The 16,909-nt window shown below is 42.8% G+C and overlaps 1 long non-coding RNA gene across 1 annotated transcript in view; it reads left to right on the top strand.

Annotated features, from left to right (window-relative positions):
• LOC103351649 (uncharacterized) overlaps nt 1-9,486 on the top strand; it is a 48,192-nt gene extending 38,706 nt beyond the window's left edge. The window contains exons 3-6 of the long non-coding RNA XR_007911808.3: nt 6,845-7,018; nt 7,549-7,691; nt 8,467-8,593; nt 8,779-9,486. This is a non-coding gene — a long non-coding RNA (uncharacterized LOC103351649). The remainder of the gene's footprint in view (nt 1-6,844; nt 7,019-7,548; nt 7,692-8,466; nt 8,594-8,778) is intronic.
• The last annotated feature ends 7,423 nt before the right edge of the window (nt 9,487-16,909 follow it).

The following is a 16,909-nucleotide window of genomic DNA, read 5'->3' as shown; positions in this document are numbered from 1 at the left end:
GTCTCTTCTGACCTGTAGGATTTCTGCTGAGAAGAAGGGTTTTTCCTTTATATGTAACGTGATGCTTTCTCTCACTGTCTTCAGGCATCTCTCTGTGTCCTTAACTTTTGACAATTTGACTTTAATATGCCTTGAGGAAAGTCTTTTTGAGTTGAGTCTGACTGAGGTCATTTCAGCTTCCTGTATCTGGATGTCCATACTCTTTCAAGACCTAGGAGGTTTTCAACTATTATTTTATTAAATAGGTTCCCAATGCCTTGTTTCTTCTCTTCTTCTTCAAGTATCCACATGATGTAAATATTTGCTTAAGGAAGTCTCATAGATCTCCAAGCTTTCTTAATTCTTTTCACATCTTTTATGTTTATTTATTTATTTTTTTTCATTGCAAAAGTCTTATCCTCAACACTAGAAATTCTGTCTTCTTTTTGGTCTATTCTATTGAGATGCTCGTTTGTATTTTTTATTTCATTGATTGAAATATTCCACTCCAAAGTATCTGATTGATTCTTTTTATTTCTCTGTTGAATTCATAGCATGCATTGTTTCTCTCATTTCTTTCAATTATTTCTCTGTTGAATTCATAGCATGCATTGTTTCTCTTATTTCTTTCAATTGTCTATCTGTATTCTATTGCTTCTTACTGAGTTTTCTTACAGTCATTATTTTGAATTCTTTTGCAGGCATTGCATAGATTTCCTTCAAATCAGGACCTAATTTCTGAAGTATTCTTTTGAAGGTGTCATGCTTCCTTGATTGTTATGTTTCCCGTATTCCTACATTGACACCTACACATCTGCTGTAATGGTTCTTACTTCTTCATGCAGTAGCTTTAGTTAGAAAAGACTTTTTTGTTCAGTTGGAATGTAGGGTGTTAACTGAGCAATTGCTTTGGCTTTAACTGTTGCAAGATCCGTGGGCCACACAATGCCTGGCACAATACCCATTCTTCCCTCCTCCTTACTAACAGAACCTGCATTTTTGGGGGGGTAGCTATGTGCTCAGCTAAATGATACTGTTCCCAGTATGTCCCTGCAGTTGGATGTGAGCATGTGACTGAGCCCTGACTAATACATATGAATGGAACTGCTCAGTGGTAGAGCTGATGAGAGTCTTGGGGGAGGTAGGTCCCCCCTTGTCTGATTGGAAGGCAGACACGAAGGCTTTGAGTGCAGGTAGCTATTGTGGACCACAAAGTGACTCGGTAAGGATGATACAGCAACAGGAGAGCTGTTACATGAACACATACACACCTGTCTCAGATCTTAAGCTAAGAGAGAACTACCCTTCCACTTGTTTCAGCTGATGTTATTTTTATATTTGTATGTTTCTGTGGGTTTTCTTTTATTATTCTTGTCTAGGTAGCCAAATTTAATCCTAGGTGATGCAGAATTTGGCAACATTTTTGTCTATTTACTTATCCATTTGTGTATATTTCTATCATATATATATTAATTGCAATTATTATATCTAAATTGATGAAGTGAGTATCCTAACGAACTTTCGTCTCTACCTAAGTATAACTTTGGTTGGAAGTCAGGAGGAAATATGGATGTACTTATCCAAGGATCAAAACTGGTTGATATTGCTACACATATTGCAGAACAGCTGCTGTCACATAAATTTAATTTCATCTTTACAGCCAAAGCTCATCTCTCCTCAGGCAATATGCTATTTACTTCATGTAAATATATTCCTTTTTCCATCAAGACATGGTTAAAAAAAAGAATATATCCATTTACCAAGGTGAACTCTGAAATGTTGAACAGAATCTATAAGGGCTCTTTAAAAAGTTCAGAGAAAATGAAAAGCTATGCATAGATTTTTAAAATTTTGCACCGGAGGCTGGTGCCGCGACTCAATAGGCTAATCCTCCGCCTTGCAGTGTCAGCACACCAGGTTCTAGTCCCGGTCAGGACACCGGATTCTGTCCCGGTTGCTCCTCTTCCAGTCCAGCTCTCTGCTGTGGGCCGAGAGTGCGATGGAGGATGGCCCAGGTTCTTGGGCCCTGCACCTGCTTGGGAGACCAGGAGAGGCACCTGGCTCCTGGCTTTGGATCAGCGCGATATGTCGGCCACAGCGGCCATTGGGGGGTGAACCAACGGAAGGAAGACCTTTCTCTCTGTCTCTCTCTCTCACTGTCCACTCTGCCTGTCAAAAAAAATAAATTAAAATAAATTTGCACCAGAAATTATCTTTTAATTCTATAGCTCCATGAACTTTTTGAGCACCCTTGTATAACCATAGTTATGTCTGAGAACAATGGCCATGCAGATCAGACTGGTAAAGACCTGAAAATAAACATATGAACAAAACAGGCAATATTTATTCTTCACTGTCAGCCAGTTTGATAAATAAGTATGAATTACTTTTATGATTACCTGCAGTAACTGTTATGAGAAAAAATGTATATCTTTCTTACAATCTTGCTGTTTATAATCACTTCCACTTACATATCACTGAAGTTGTAGTTCAGTCTTACAAGTAATATGCATGTTGTCAAACACAAAACAAAACAAATAATTCTTGGATAATCAGGATTTTTTTTAAAAAAAGAAACCAAATAGAACTTATGTACATACATGTCTATCTTCATGTATTTCATATTTACACCTCTTTTATTTCAATATGATCAATATAAGCTACCACTTTAAAAAATAAATACTCAGTTTTTGAAATAAGTCAAATAAAAATAATTAGGTACTTGAATGAAATGAATTGCTACAGCCAGGCAATGAACATAATTTGTAGTTTTTTTTGTAGCTTTGACAAAATTAGAATTATATTGGGCTATATGTAAAGCTATATTGTACTTGTCTGATAAAAGGAAGCAAGCAAAATTTTTCTAAAATAAAAAAGGTTTAACTTGAATTTAGCGATGATTGCTACATTGCCTTTAGAAAATGGAAAACAATGGTTTCTATTATAATTTGATAACACGATGAAAGTGTTCTAGAGAACTTTTCCTGTAATGACCCTACAGAAAGCCTGAAGACATAAAATTAAATTGTAATTCAGTAAAGGCATTGTGTTGGAAAGACTACGTGAGATTATATAAGAAATTTGTTACTTGATCATCTAATTCTGTGGTTCTGCTAAAGCAGATGTACATGTGTTCAAATATGCTCACAAGTGTAACAAAGGCAATGAAACTTCCGCAGTTATGGGTAATTAATTCCTTCCACATCTCCCTTCTCCTCTTTCTCTCCCATTCAAAAAAAGTACATCTGAATGCAAATTAAAAGAACATTACTATGGGCATAATCTGCTTTAATTAGGAAAAGAAGGTAAATTTGACTAAGTTCCACTGTCTAATTTGTATTTTTTTTAATATATTTTTTGACAGGCAGAGTGGACAGTGAGAGAGAGAGACAGAGAGAAAGGTCTTCCTTTGCCGTTGGTTCACCCTCCAATGGCCGCCCCAGTGTGCCGGCGCCTCAAGGTGGAGGATTAGCCTAGTGAGCCGCGGCGCTGGCCCTAATTGTATTAATGTCAAATTATATGCAACTTGGAGCTCTTTTCCAAAATGTTCCTTCTCCTGTCTTCCTTTTCCATGATCCGGCTTAACTTAAATACTGAATTACTAAAAGACTCTATGTTTAATTTTAAAAATGTATATTTAATTAATTCATTTGAGAATCAGAGAGACAGCCAGGGTGAGGCCAGGCCAAAGCAGCTGGGAACTCAACCTAGGTTTTTCATATGGGTGTCAGTGACCAAATTACTTTGAGGCATAACCTTCTACCTCCAAGGTGCAGATTGGCAAGGAGCTGGAATCAGGAGTGGAGCCAGCATACAAACCCAGGAACCCTGATATGGGATATGGGTGTCCCAAGAGGCATCTCAACCTCAAGGTCAGATACCTGCTTCCCTGTGTTTTATTTTCATATACTAAACATGGCCGGTGCCACGGCTCAATAGGCTAATCCTTGGCCTGTGGCACCTGCACACCGGGTTCTAGTCCTGGTTGGGGCGCTGGATTCTGTCCCTGTTGCTCCTCTTCCAGTCCAGCTCTCTGCTATGGCCTGAGAGTGCAGTGGAGGATGGCCCAAGTCCTTGGGCCCTGCATCCGCATGGGAGACCAGGAGAAACACCTGGCTCCTAGCTTTGGATCAGCGTGGTGCACCAGCCGCAGCACGCCGGCCGCGGCGGCCATTGGAGGGTGAACCAACGGTAAAGGAACACCTTTCTCTCTGTCTCTCTCTCTCACTGTCCACTCTGCCTGTCAAAAAAAATTTTATATATATATATATATATATATACTAAACAGAATGTTGTATTACATATAAATGAGGTTCAAAAATATTAGCAATTTAATTCCTTAGTACAAGCTTACTTTCTTTCATAAAATGAAGCAGAAAAATATTACTTCCAAGAGACTTTCTATCTTGATTCTATTCTTATCTTATACTTTACCTGATCCTCTATTTGCAGTAGAGTTAATAGCAGATGATGGTTTCGTAGAATCTCTTATTGGGATCTTGCATAGGTTAAGGCATAAAGACTGATCCAACAATAGCCTCCATTTCCTCATACCCAGAAGGAATGGGAAGAATGACTCAGAAATATTTCAGTTTACCCCATATTATTCAAACAAAAAAATTCTAAATCCACGACTTCCCTAAGAGTTCCTCCTTTCTGATATTTTCTCCATGGTGTCAAATATAAAAACACCTGACCTTTTGTAGACCTGGGAGATAAAGCCCTTACCTTGAGTAGAAAAGCAAATGACAGAAAAATGACTCATTTTATCACATAGAAGATACAAAATATATATCAATATAATTTCGTAGGTGAATAGTCAATTCTTTCTGTATAGGTACAGCATAGATCATTAAATAAGGTCATTGAAAATAGAATCTTAGAATCCTTCTAGCTTATATACTTCTGAGCGGTTCCCAAAGGGCTCATAGGTGTGTGTTGACACTGTGGTTGAGAAGTTGCTTTGGCTCAACACAAAGGGGGGAATATGCAGGACCTAGAAGAACCAGAGGCTATCCTCTGGACATCAGCATCTCAGGGACGCCTTGGAAAATATCAAAGGACATTTTCTGACACAGAAAAGTATGGAGGCACCAATTTTCACTCAAAGGAGACCTAGCCAGGCACTTGGAAAAGGACAAATAAGAGAAGTAGAAGTATCACTGAGAGTTGGCCAAAGAGAAAGGTATTCCTCTCCAATGTTGGCCTATGCCATAAAAATGCTTGGTTGCCTTTCGAAAGAGAAACTTTTCATCTACCTGTGCATGGAGACCAGGACTTGGTTGACAGTGCAGACTTCTATGTCAATGTGGAAAATATGATTTGTACATGAAAAAAATACTAAAGATGGATGTTAACAACTAGCTGCCTTGCGGCTGGCACTGTGGTGCAGCAAGTGTTACACTGCCTATGGTGCGGGCATCCCAGCTGCTCCATTTTCAATCCAGCTCCCTGCTAAGCCACCTGGGAAAGCAGCAGAAGATGACCTGAGTATTTGAGCCCTTGCCTCCGACAGATGGATGACTTCAGCCTGGCCTAGCCCAGGCTGTTGTGGCCGTTTCGGAGAGTGGATGGAAGATACCTCTTTTTGTGTCTCTCCATCCCTCTCTGCTTTTCAAATAAATAAATGAATCTAAAACAGAACAAAACAAAACAAAAACCTGCAACAAAATTGACTGCCTTGATCATGAAAATGCTTAATTAAAATTGAAAAATATTTAGTTTTCCATAACATTATTCCTTGATAGATTAGAGAGGGTGGATTAAAAGGAAAGTGTACCCAAAGTTGACATGATAAATTAACCTAATGCCTGGGTTCAACCTCAGGGCCATACCAAAGGAACTTAAGATAGAACAGGTGAATGAGTAAATATCTGCTTGGTAAAGTTGTTTCATGTTTCACTTATTTTTTAAAGATTTATTTATTATTATTATTTAATTGAAAGGCAGAGTTACAGATAGGCACAGAGAGAGAGAGAGAGAGAGAGAGAGGTCTTCCATCCACTGGTTCACTCCCCAGATGGCCACAACAGCCGGAGCTACACTTCCAAAGCCAAGAGCCTAGAGCTTCTTCCAGGTCTCCCATGTGGGTCCAGGGGCCATCTTCCATTGCTTTCCCAGGCCATAGCTGAGAGCTGGATCAGAAGTGGAGTAGCCAGATCTCGAACCAGCGCCCAGATGGGATGCCGGCACTGCAGGTGGCGGCTTTACCCACTATGCCGCAGCGCCAATCCCTCATGTTTCACTTAATTTGGGAAGAGTGTCTCTCAATGGAGAAGTTTTAGTTTTATTATTCTTCATCTATAATATTCTTTCTGGAAATTATTAGTAAATTCATTTGCTTCAATTTTGAAAAATAAAACCAAGATTTCAGAAAAAAAAAACTTGTCTTCCTTTTGCTCAGGTAGGGAGGCATGGATTTTATTCTTTTGCATAATGGGAACAGATTACTTAAATCTATATTGGGAAGAAGAGACGGAGACTGAAACACAGCCATATTGTCTACAATTTAAGGCTGTGTGGAAATCGAGCGGACATGGCCATAGTCTTCTTGGCTGCACCTGCCATCTTGCCCTCTAGGAGACCCTAGAAGTCATCCCAAAGTGTATGGGATAAAAAAAAGTCATTAATATTATCTGCTGAACTTTTCCTGGCATGTCTCTTATCTGGATTTGAAATGTTGATATTTCATGAGAAAGTCAGCCACCTCCATGGAGTTTAGCATGTAAACCCTTCTTCTGCTGCCTTGGGTTGCAGAGCATCCGCTAGTCTTACTGCCCCCCAATATGTGTGTCTGTCTGTCAATCCCTGATAAATTTCACTCAGTGTAATTGAGATTTGTCTACCTCTTTCCTTGATCTCTCAGCACCTTCCATCTTTGGTGGTCAGTTCTCACACCCCAGTTTTTCCTGAAAAAGGTTGGAGCTTCAATTAACACAGGACATTGGCAGTGGTGCCATGACACAGAAGCAGAAGAAGCATTCATGACCACTGACCTGGAACCAGATTCCATAATGTGGTCCCGTGTTTAAGGACTGAGGTGGGTAATGGAGTTGACCTGTATTGTAAAAGGACTTTCTTTACTTTTACCTAATTTTTTATGAAATAAAAAGAATAAAGAAAAGTCAAGATTGAAACCATAACTTCTTTGTTCCCCATAGAAGTACTTGACTGAAAAACTTGACCCCATAATTTGGGAAGGCATGTGTGTTTCTGAGAGCTGTCCAAAAGTCCAGTGGTCTATAATTTGAGAGATAAATGTTTCCCGTTTCCCATCAAAGGGAACTGTAAACCCCCAATTATATAAAGAACCTCAGCCTGAGGCTCCGTGGTTCAGATGAGTCCATCTTCTATATATTTCAGTAGGCAGAGACTCAGGACCTTGGCAAACATCATTGACGAGGACTGGGCACATAGACACCTGTTCTCCAGCCTCCCTGGGTTCCTGAGCTACTACAGAGGTTCCTCTTCACTGCTTCTCTGCAACAGTCTCTTATTTAGGGAGACACTCCTAAATTATACCTGAGGTTCTGGCTCAGTTGCCAACATCACCCATTTTCACTCTCACAGTGGTCCCCATTGGACAGCAGCATACGCGGTTACCTTCATTTCTCATGACTTCTGTGGAAGTTGCTCTTCCAAGGGCCTTCATGGACACCAAAACCTACTTCTATCCTCATCATCTCAGAACTGAAAACATTTTTTATATGCAGGTAATCCTAAAGAAGAGCAGTCGGGATAGTTATGCATCAGCTGTCTGTGTGACTAGGAGTGGGTCACTTAAATTTCCCATGCTTCAGTTTCCTGAGTAACACAGGGGCATTAAAGTAACAGATCTTTTTAATTATAAGTGTTATGTTGGTTGAAATGAAACCAGTTTTAGATCTCTGTATTTTTCTCTAATTCACCCCTATGGGCCAGACTTCTCGAGCAAATGAAGTCTGGTCAGTATGTTCATTCTGATGCCTGGACTCTGTAGAAGGAAGGCCTGCAGGGGTGAAATTGAGTCTACTCAAGGCATCTTTTGTAGTCAAGTTAACTCATTATGAAGCTACTGTGGATTCTTTACCACCATTTTATGTTTCAAACAAGCATGTCCTGAGCTCTCTGAGACCTGCAAACCACTTGAGGGAGGCAGAGCCATTCACTGCTATGTATCCAAACCTCAGGCCTTGTGGTGGGTGTTTGGCCAGGTAGTTAAGAGGCACACATCCCCCATTGCTGTGCCTGGGTTCACGTCCCAGCGCCAGCTCCTGACTCCAGCTTCCTGCTGATGTGAATCCTGGGAGGCAATGGCAATGGCTCAAGTTATTCAGTGCTTGCCACCCACATGGGAGACCTCGGTTGAGTTTTTGGCTCCCAATTTCAGGTTGGCCTGGTTCCAGTCATTACTGGCATTTGGGGAGTGAACCAGAAACCAGCATCTGTTTCTCTGTCTCTGAGATAAATTTTTAAAAATCCCAAAACAACTCAGGCTTCTCATTTCAGGTTTTCCCCAAGCATCACATCTGAGAACAGCATTGCTCTCAACTGCCTGTAAGACTTGACTCTCACTTCTGAGAAATACAAGTACATAAAGAGACGTATGTGACCACTTATGATTCCTTAGAAACAAGTAGGTGCCTATCTTAACCAACTCAACCTTCCATCACTTGTAACTTTACAACCTTACATCATTTGTGTTCTGTCTTTTCCAAAAAAGCATTTCAATTCACTTTCATCTCTTCATTGATAACTACGATCTTGTCAGTTTGCTTATTAATTTGCCTCATGCCCCAATAATTTCTACTTAATTACTAGGAACAACTGCCAGATCAGAGGTGAAGAATGATGTCAGTATTTTGTGAGCCAGAATCATGCCCAAGCTGAGCCTCGGAGATGGAGGCATGAAGGAGCAATCAAGAGAAAACAGAGGAACCTGCTCTGTAAAGAAAACAGAACGGATGGTGGAGGCTAGAAACTGCAAGGTCTGAGACCAGGAGCCATAGACTTCCCAGTTCTCAGCGGGAATGGCTTGCCCTCATTGGCCTTCATTTGTGTTTTCATTCCCTTGTATCCTTTCTCTTCTCATTAAAATTCTGAGTGGGTCTCTGTTCCTTGACATGCCATAATTCACCAAAATCTATAGATGCCAGTTATTTAATCTTACAGTGCAGGGCAGGGACTGGCCCTGTGGCATTGTAGGTTAAGCCTCTGCCTGAGGGGCTGGCATCCCATATGGGCGCCAGTTCGAGTCCCAGCTGTTTCACTTCCAATCTAGCACCCTGAGATGGCCTGGGAAAGCAGTAGAAGATGGCCCAAGTGCTTGGGCCCCTGCACACATGTGGGAGACTCTGAGGAAGCTCCTGACCCCTGGTTTCAGATCAGCTCAGCTCCAGCCATTGCAGCCATCTGGGGAGTGAACAAGCAGATGGACAACCTCTCTCTCTGTCTCTCCTTCTCTTTTTCTGTAACTCTGACTCCAAAAAAAACAAATAAATATTAAAAAAAAAAAACTCATAGTGCAACTCCTGTCCAGGTGACTCTATCAGTAAGGGCCCCTACAGCAAATATGTAGACGCAAACTCAACTTCGACAACTTGAAGATTTATAGTAACAGTTTGCAGAAATGTGAGATAGAATGGAGCTGCAAGGGGTAGTACAGTGACCCAGGAGAATTAACTGGTTTACCACACCTGGGCCTGCAAGGCTGTATAGGGAAGGAGGCGTCTCATGCAGAGAAATGCCTAGAGTAGGGGCAATGACTTAGTTCAGGGAACACAGCCAGCCTAAGGCAACCTCACTGGGAAGGGTTAGGGGAAATCCATCCCAACCGCAGTCTCCTCCCTCCAGAGTCCTCCTAGGGCTCCTCATTGGCTGAGGCCCTCAGAAGCCACAGAGTTCAAAGAAGATGACTGATGTGTCCATACAGAGGAACTTCAAAAGTTTCATAGAGGGGCCAGCACTGTGGCATAGAGGGTTAAGCCACCACCTGCAGCAGTGGCGTCCCATGTGGGTGCTGGTTCATGTTCTGCCTGCTCCACTTCCACCAGCACCCAGCTAATGCACTTGGGAAAAACAACAGAGGATGGTCCAAGTGTCTGGGTCCCTGCTACCCATGTGGGAGACCCAAGGATGCTCCAGGCTCTGGCTTGGCCCTGGTCATTGCAGTCATCTAGGGAGTGAAGCGCAGATGGGAGATTTCATTGTCTGTCTCTCCCTCTCTCTCTCTGTGCAGCTCTGCTTTTCAAATAAATAAGTAAATCTTTTTAAAAAGTTCACAGAAAAATGAAATTAAAAGACAAGTTTATTTTGATACAAAAAAAGTGTAAATCCATGCATATAAGGGATCCTATTCAAAATGTTCATGGAGAATGTGCATTATCAGGAAACTGCATGGATTTCACACTAGGATAAGTTTCTCTCCCTCTCTCTCTCTCTCTCTCTCTCTCTTTTTTTTTTTTTTTTTTTTTACAGGCAGAGTGGACAGTGAGAGAGAGAGACAGAGAGAAAGGTCTTCCTTTCACTGTTGGTTCACCCTCCAATGGCCGCCGCGGCTGGCGCACTGTGGCCGGTGTACCACGCCGATCTGAAGCCAGGAGCCAGGTGCTTCTCCTGGTCTCCCATGCGGGTGCAGGGCCCAAGCACTTGGGCCATCCTCCACTGCACTCCCGGGCCACAGCAGAGAGCTGGCCTGGAAGAGGAGCAACCGGGACAGAATCCGGCGCCCTGACCAGGACTAGAACCCGGTGTGCCAGCGCCGCAGGAGGAGGATTAGCCTATTGAGCCGTGGCATCGGCCTAAGTTTCTCTTTTAATTCCATATTCCACAGACTTTTTGAAGTCCCCAGTTTCACAGGGCAGAGTGGGATGGACAGATTGGCTATGTTGGTATCCACTGGGCTCTATTTCTCACTGCGACTTCCTCAGAAGATGGTTAGCTCTCTTGTGCTCGTGGCCTTGGGGCAGAAGTGGCTGTCTTTCTAGAAGGTGAGGGGTAGGCCCTGCCTTGCCAAACACCAGCACGCCAGACTGCCTGCAGCATCCTCGCAGCCAGAGCCGGGCAGAGGCTGCTTCATCCACCTGCCTCCGGGTGTCAGCCTGGGAGGAGACGCCTGTCCTGGAAAAGGCCGCAGTGGGCAGTGATGAGAAGTGGCAGCGAGTGTGAAATCCTGCCACTGGCCAGCAACAACTGGAGACCAGGCTGAAAACAGCACAGGCAGCTCCTGGCTGCAGCACAGAGATGGAGATCTGCTTTCACCAAGGCCCTCCTTCGCAGCCATTTGGAGGACTTGTGGAAGTGGTACTGGGTGGTGGTGGTGGTGTTTTTCCAAACATCCAGTCCCAAAGGAACCCTGAGCCACAGTGCCCTTCTTTGTCACTGGGGAAGATGGGGCTTTTCTGCCAGGGCTGAGAAAGCTCGGTGAAGGGCACAGGCAGGTGACAACGTAGAGGGACCAGGATCTGAAAGAAATCTGCATGGCAGACAAAAGGGAGAGAGCTGCCCCACTCTCCCAACGAATTTTCTTTCTCCATGCGGAGAATACAAATATCCCCTTTCAATTTTGTCTCTAGGCCTGAGGAAAGTAGATTGTCATGTTCTCAGTTTTCAAATTGAGTCTGTGAAATCCAATGTGGTTGCCTACATTTGAGTTCCCAAAGGAATAAATGCATTTTCTTCACTCTCTCTATCAACATCTCACCACCTCTCTCTTGAAACCACGAAAAAATTCCATTAAGTGCTGCTGTCCTGCTATTTTCATTGCAACAGAAGTATCACAACCCTCAGAAAGGATCACCAATTCTAGAGCCTAAGTTTGGAGTTGATAGAATTCAACAGAGTGACACAGCGTTTCTCCTGTGTATGAGGCACTCAGAATTCTAAGAGGAATTTGAAATGCCTTTCAAGATAGGGAGGCATAAACACAGTGTAATAAGAAACATGGTGCAATAAGAAAAATAACACTCCTCCTATGCTCAAACTTCTGTGCACCAAACTAAACTCTTAATTCCACTTTCTATGATCTTTTTGAAATACCCTCATATTATAAATGGTTAGGTCATTGTACTATAAATGGTTAGGTCATTGTATAAGAAAGGGAATGGAGGAAGTGGGCATTTGATGTAGCAGTTGAGAGGTCATTTGGGATAACCACATCCCATTTCAGAGTGCCTAGGTTCAAGTCTTGGCTCTGCTTTCATTTCCAGCTTCTTGCCAATGTGCACCCAAGGAGGCAGCAAGTGTTGGCTCAAGTACTTGGGTCTCTGACACCCATGTGGGAGCTCTGGATTGAGTTTCCAGCTTGAACCAGACCTGGCTGTTGTAAGCATTCAGGGAATAAACCAGCGATGGACAATGTCTGTCTGTCTGTCTCTCTCTCTCTCTCCCTTTCTCTCTTTTTCCTCCTCCTTCCCTCCCTCTCCCTTTCAAATAAAATGAAAATAAATAAATAAAATTTAAATAACCCAAAACTTAAGTGGACAAAACAGCTTCCTGTAGTAAAAGGAATATGAACTCGGCTTTACAAGATGAAGAGGAGGTTACGATGGGACAAAGTGTGGGAGAAGCACTCCAAGCCATGGGAACAGGATACACAAAAATGAAGGCAAAGCAGCCCAAAGCAGCAAGCTGTGTCTCAGGAACTACAAGTGAGTCAGTGCTGCTGAAGCATAGCACTCTCAGGGAGGAGCTGGAGCAGCAGGTGATGCCGGGCAGTCAGCAAGGGAAGATCAGCAGGGGAACAACCCCAGTCATCTAACAGCATGCAACACGCTCAGAACCGTTTCCCTGGGGTTAGCATTTGGTAACACACCCAAAATACATGTCTCAGCCTCTGATTCCAGCTCCCTCTTCACGACCACCCTGGGAGGCAACAGGTGATGGCTCAAACAGGTGGGTACCTGCCACCTTTGTGAGAGAACTGAATTGAGTTCTAGGCTCCTGGCTTCTGGCACAGCCCTGGCTGTTGTAGGCATTTGGGGAATGAACCCATATATGAGAACTCTTTCTTGGTCTGTCTCTGTCTTTCTCTGTCTCTTCACCTTTCAAATAAATAAAGTGATTTCTTTTCTGCTTGTGTTTTATTTACTAATTAAATTAGAACATCTGTCTCTATAGAGCTTCATCTCAGTTCCATTCTGATACAAGTGCTTGCATTGGAGGGACAGCGGCATTATCCATCATATTGAGAGTTGGGCGTCATCAGGGTGCTCCCTGGGGGAGTGTCCCTCAAGTGAACAGTGTTTTGTGGTGACAAAGCCAGCAGAATAGGTGCTTCTAACAGCTACAGAGAGACCACAACGAGTTTAAAGCAGGCTGTGAGATGGCCAGATTTGCATTCAGCAAGGTCTCCCAGATGGTGTGATGAAGATTTGTTCATGTTAAATAGTGGGAGGCATGATGATGTATTCATTTCCTACGGCTGATGACAGAAATTACCACAAACTCAGTGGCTGGAAACAACAGAAGTTTATTCTCTCACAGTTATGGGAGCTGGCAGTCTGAAATGCAGGTGTCAGCAGGGCTGCGCAACCGCCGAGGCCCCAGGAAGATGCCTTCCTTGCCCCTTCCAGCTCTGAGGGATGTTGGCTGCTCCTGGCTTCCTTGGCTTAGGGCCACATCACTCCAATCTCTACCTCCATCTTCCTAACGCCTTCTCTTGTCTGTCTGCTCTTCTACATCCTTTAAGGATGCTTTGAATTGCATTTAGGACCCACCCAAGGAATCTGGGGTGATCTCATCTCAAGATCCTTGATTACATCATACAGACTCTTCTTCCAAACAAGGTAGTGTTCACAGGTTTCAGGGATTTGGACGTGGGCGTAGCTTTTGGGGGGCCACCACCCTACCCACTGCACAGAAGAAACAGAAGAATTTCTTTTCTCGACCCATGAGCAGGATACCAGCTGCATTAGGGCCTCATGGGCTGCTGCACACTATCGTCCACTGGACTAGACTTGTAGACCTGGTTAGGAGGTGTCAGCTACCATGAGGATGACCTTATGATGGGGTTGTTGGGACTAGAATGAGCATGGTCGAGACTCATCGACAGTAGAGGAGGGTGAAGATGGGCATCTGGTTCCCAGTTACCATCAGGGGGTCACTGACTGAGATGGAAATCTGCGAGGAAGTGTAGTATCTCAGGAATCAGATGGAAGGTCTAGGGAAGTTGTTCTGTTCAGCTCTCACACAGGATTCAGGATCTCTCTCTCTGCCACCTTCTAAAAGTGCCCATGTTATCTGTTTCCTTTGCAATAATGAAATGAGAGAAGAGGTTTGTTGCTGGGTTCACTGTAATTCCCAGAACCACATAGAATGCCTTGTATGTTGAAGATGCTCAGTACTTATATGTATGTGTAGGTTTTTGACTGTTCTTGTTTTTCTGAAGATTTACTTGTTTATTCACTTGAAAAGCAGTTAGAGAGAGAGAGAGAGAGAGAGAGAGAGAGAGAGAGAGAGAGATCTTCCTTCCGTTGGTTCACTTCCCAGATGACTGCAATGGCTAAGGTTAGGCCAAGCTGAAGCCAGGATCCCGATCTCCTTGTGTGAGGCAGAGGCCCAAGTTCTTGGGTTACCCTCTGCTGATTTCCCATGCTCATCAGCAGAGCACTTGATCAGAAGTGGAGCAGCTAGGACCTGAATTGGCACTCTGATATGGGATGTCAGTGTTGGACATCCCACATCACTGGTTTTTAATCTACTTTATTAAGGTACGATTGGCACACAAAAAGCTGTACATGTTCAATGCATACAATTTGATGTTTTTAGGGATCATGTGCTTTCTTGTAAATGTGTGGTTTTGAATGAATGGATACATGACTGAGGAATTTCAGTAACAGAAAGATGTAGGGAATTAGTTAGGAATGACAATGGTGGAAACTTAACAACAGTTGTTACAATGGTTACTCTTCCATTTGGGGCAGCTCTAATTATAAGTTCCTCTTTATATAATCACTTGTTTTGTTCCCTAGAGTCACTGGATTGGATCTAAGTCTTCCTCTGCACCAAAGCCTCCTTCAGACACTTTGAAGAGGTCCATTGTACCCCTTGAATCTCCTCCTCCCTGGCTGTCTTCATTCCCTTTAACCCCATGGTCTGTTTGGTCCTATTTCAGAATTCCACTGCTGTTCTAGTTATCCTCTTTTCATTGATTCAACACACGTTTGTGAGTGTCCAGGAGTGCTCCATCCAGTGCCATGTACTCAGTAGTGGGAAAACAAACAAAAACAGATGTGCACGCACCTTCCAGCTTATCAGTCTCGAAAAGTTGTTCAACATAGTAATTCCCAGAAATAAAACGAACAGGTGCCCCTCCCATTTGCTGTTTTGCAGTATTAGCCATTGTGTTCCTTGTTGTTTATGCAACTCTGGGCCATGAATTTTGCTTTTTGATACAAGAGTGTACACAGAAGTCAATGTAGTCTCAACACAACCACTGATAGCCTCCAATCCCTTACTAAGAGAAAACATGATTGACTCTGTGCTGACAGCAGCGCAATGGCTAGAAATGAGCCCCAGCAACCTGAAGGGCCTGGGTATCTTTTGTGGCATCTGTGAGAAACAGATGCTCCGTCAAGCCGGGGAAAAGAACCATCTTCTTGAGTGCTCGGGTCCATTATGTGTTCAGTGAAGCACAAAACACAGCATAATTTGCATGGTGGAGCCAGAAATGATGTTTTTCTTCTTATCTATAATGCTATGCATTTTTTCCTAAATAATACATTAAATCCACGATTAAGCAAAAAGCTACATTCAACTAATCTAATGAGAATTTTCTTTCAAGATGAATGTAATTTCTTCCTAAATTGTTCACTAATGGACTCTCTCAAGCTTCAGAAAGGATATTGTCCTGTAAGGGAACACAGATGTTTGACTTAAAATTCCATATTTGTGACATTTCAATATTGGTATCCTCATTTTTTACTAATGAAATTGTAAGAAAACAAAATCTGTGTGTCCCACAGCATTTTGGATGTGATTTGAAAACCTTTTTATTAAAATGAAATAATATGTTCTGCAAATCTAATTGCACAGGAATTAAACATACTAAATTGTCATCTATAGTTTAAGGAATGAAGAAATAAGCTATAGGAAAGTAGTACCAGGAAATAGTAAAAAGAGATTCTAAGGAAAGTCTTTTTATCTCTGTTGTCATAATTTCTGAGTTCAGTTTTGATGTTTGCTTTCTTTTAAAAAAGATTTATTTTATTTATTTGAAAGGCAGAGTTACAGAGAGAGAGAGGTCTTCCATCCACTGGTTCACTCCCCAGATGGCCACAATGACCAGGCCTGGGCCAGGCCAAAGCCAGGAGCTAGGAACTTCATCCAGGTCCACTGCTTTGCCAGGAGCATTAGCAAGGAACTAGATCAGAAGTGGAGCAGCTGGGACTCTAACCGTTGCCCAAATGGGATGCCAGTATTATAGGTGGTGACTTAACCCACTGTGCCACAATGCTGGCCTCATGTTTTTCAATAAAACTTTTAAACCTCATACTTCACTTTAAAATCACACATTTAGGGGCTGGCATTGTGGCATAGCAAAAGTCAAGCATTCCATATGGGCAGCAGTTTGTGTCCCGGCTGCTCTTCTTCCTATCCAGCTCCCTGTTAATGCCCATAGGAAAGCAGCAGAAGACGGCCCAACTGCTAGGGCCCCTGCACCCATGTGGGAGACCTGGATGAAGCTCCTGGCTCCTGGCTTCTGCCTGTCCCAGCCCAGGCCCTTATACCCATTTAGGGAGTGAATCAGCAGATGGGAGATCTCTCTCTCTCTCTCTCTCTCTCTCTCTCTCTCTCCCCCCGCAACTATCTCTGTAATTCTGCCTTCTAAATAAATAAAATAATTTTTTTAAACAATCATGCATTTTTTGGCTTACATTACACTTAAAGTGTAGTTGAAGTGAATGGTTAAAGATTGTTTCCCTTTATACATTATTAAATTGGTCAGTTATAG

This window comes from Oryctolagus cuniculus, chromosome 20 (genome assembly GCF_051225735.1).
Source record: "Oryctolagus cuniculus isolate XC-2025 breed Fujian yellow rabbit chromosome 20, ASM5122573v1, whole genome shotgun sequence".
Lineage (NCBI taxonomy): Eukaryota > Metazoa > Chordata > Mammalia > Lagomorpha > Leporidae > Oryctolagus > Oryctolagus cuniculus.
This window is presented reverse-complemented; position numbering and strand designations above follow the sequence as displayed.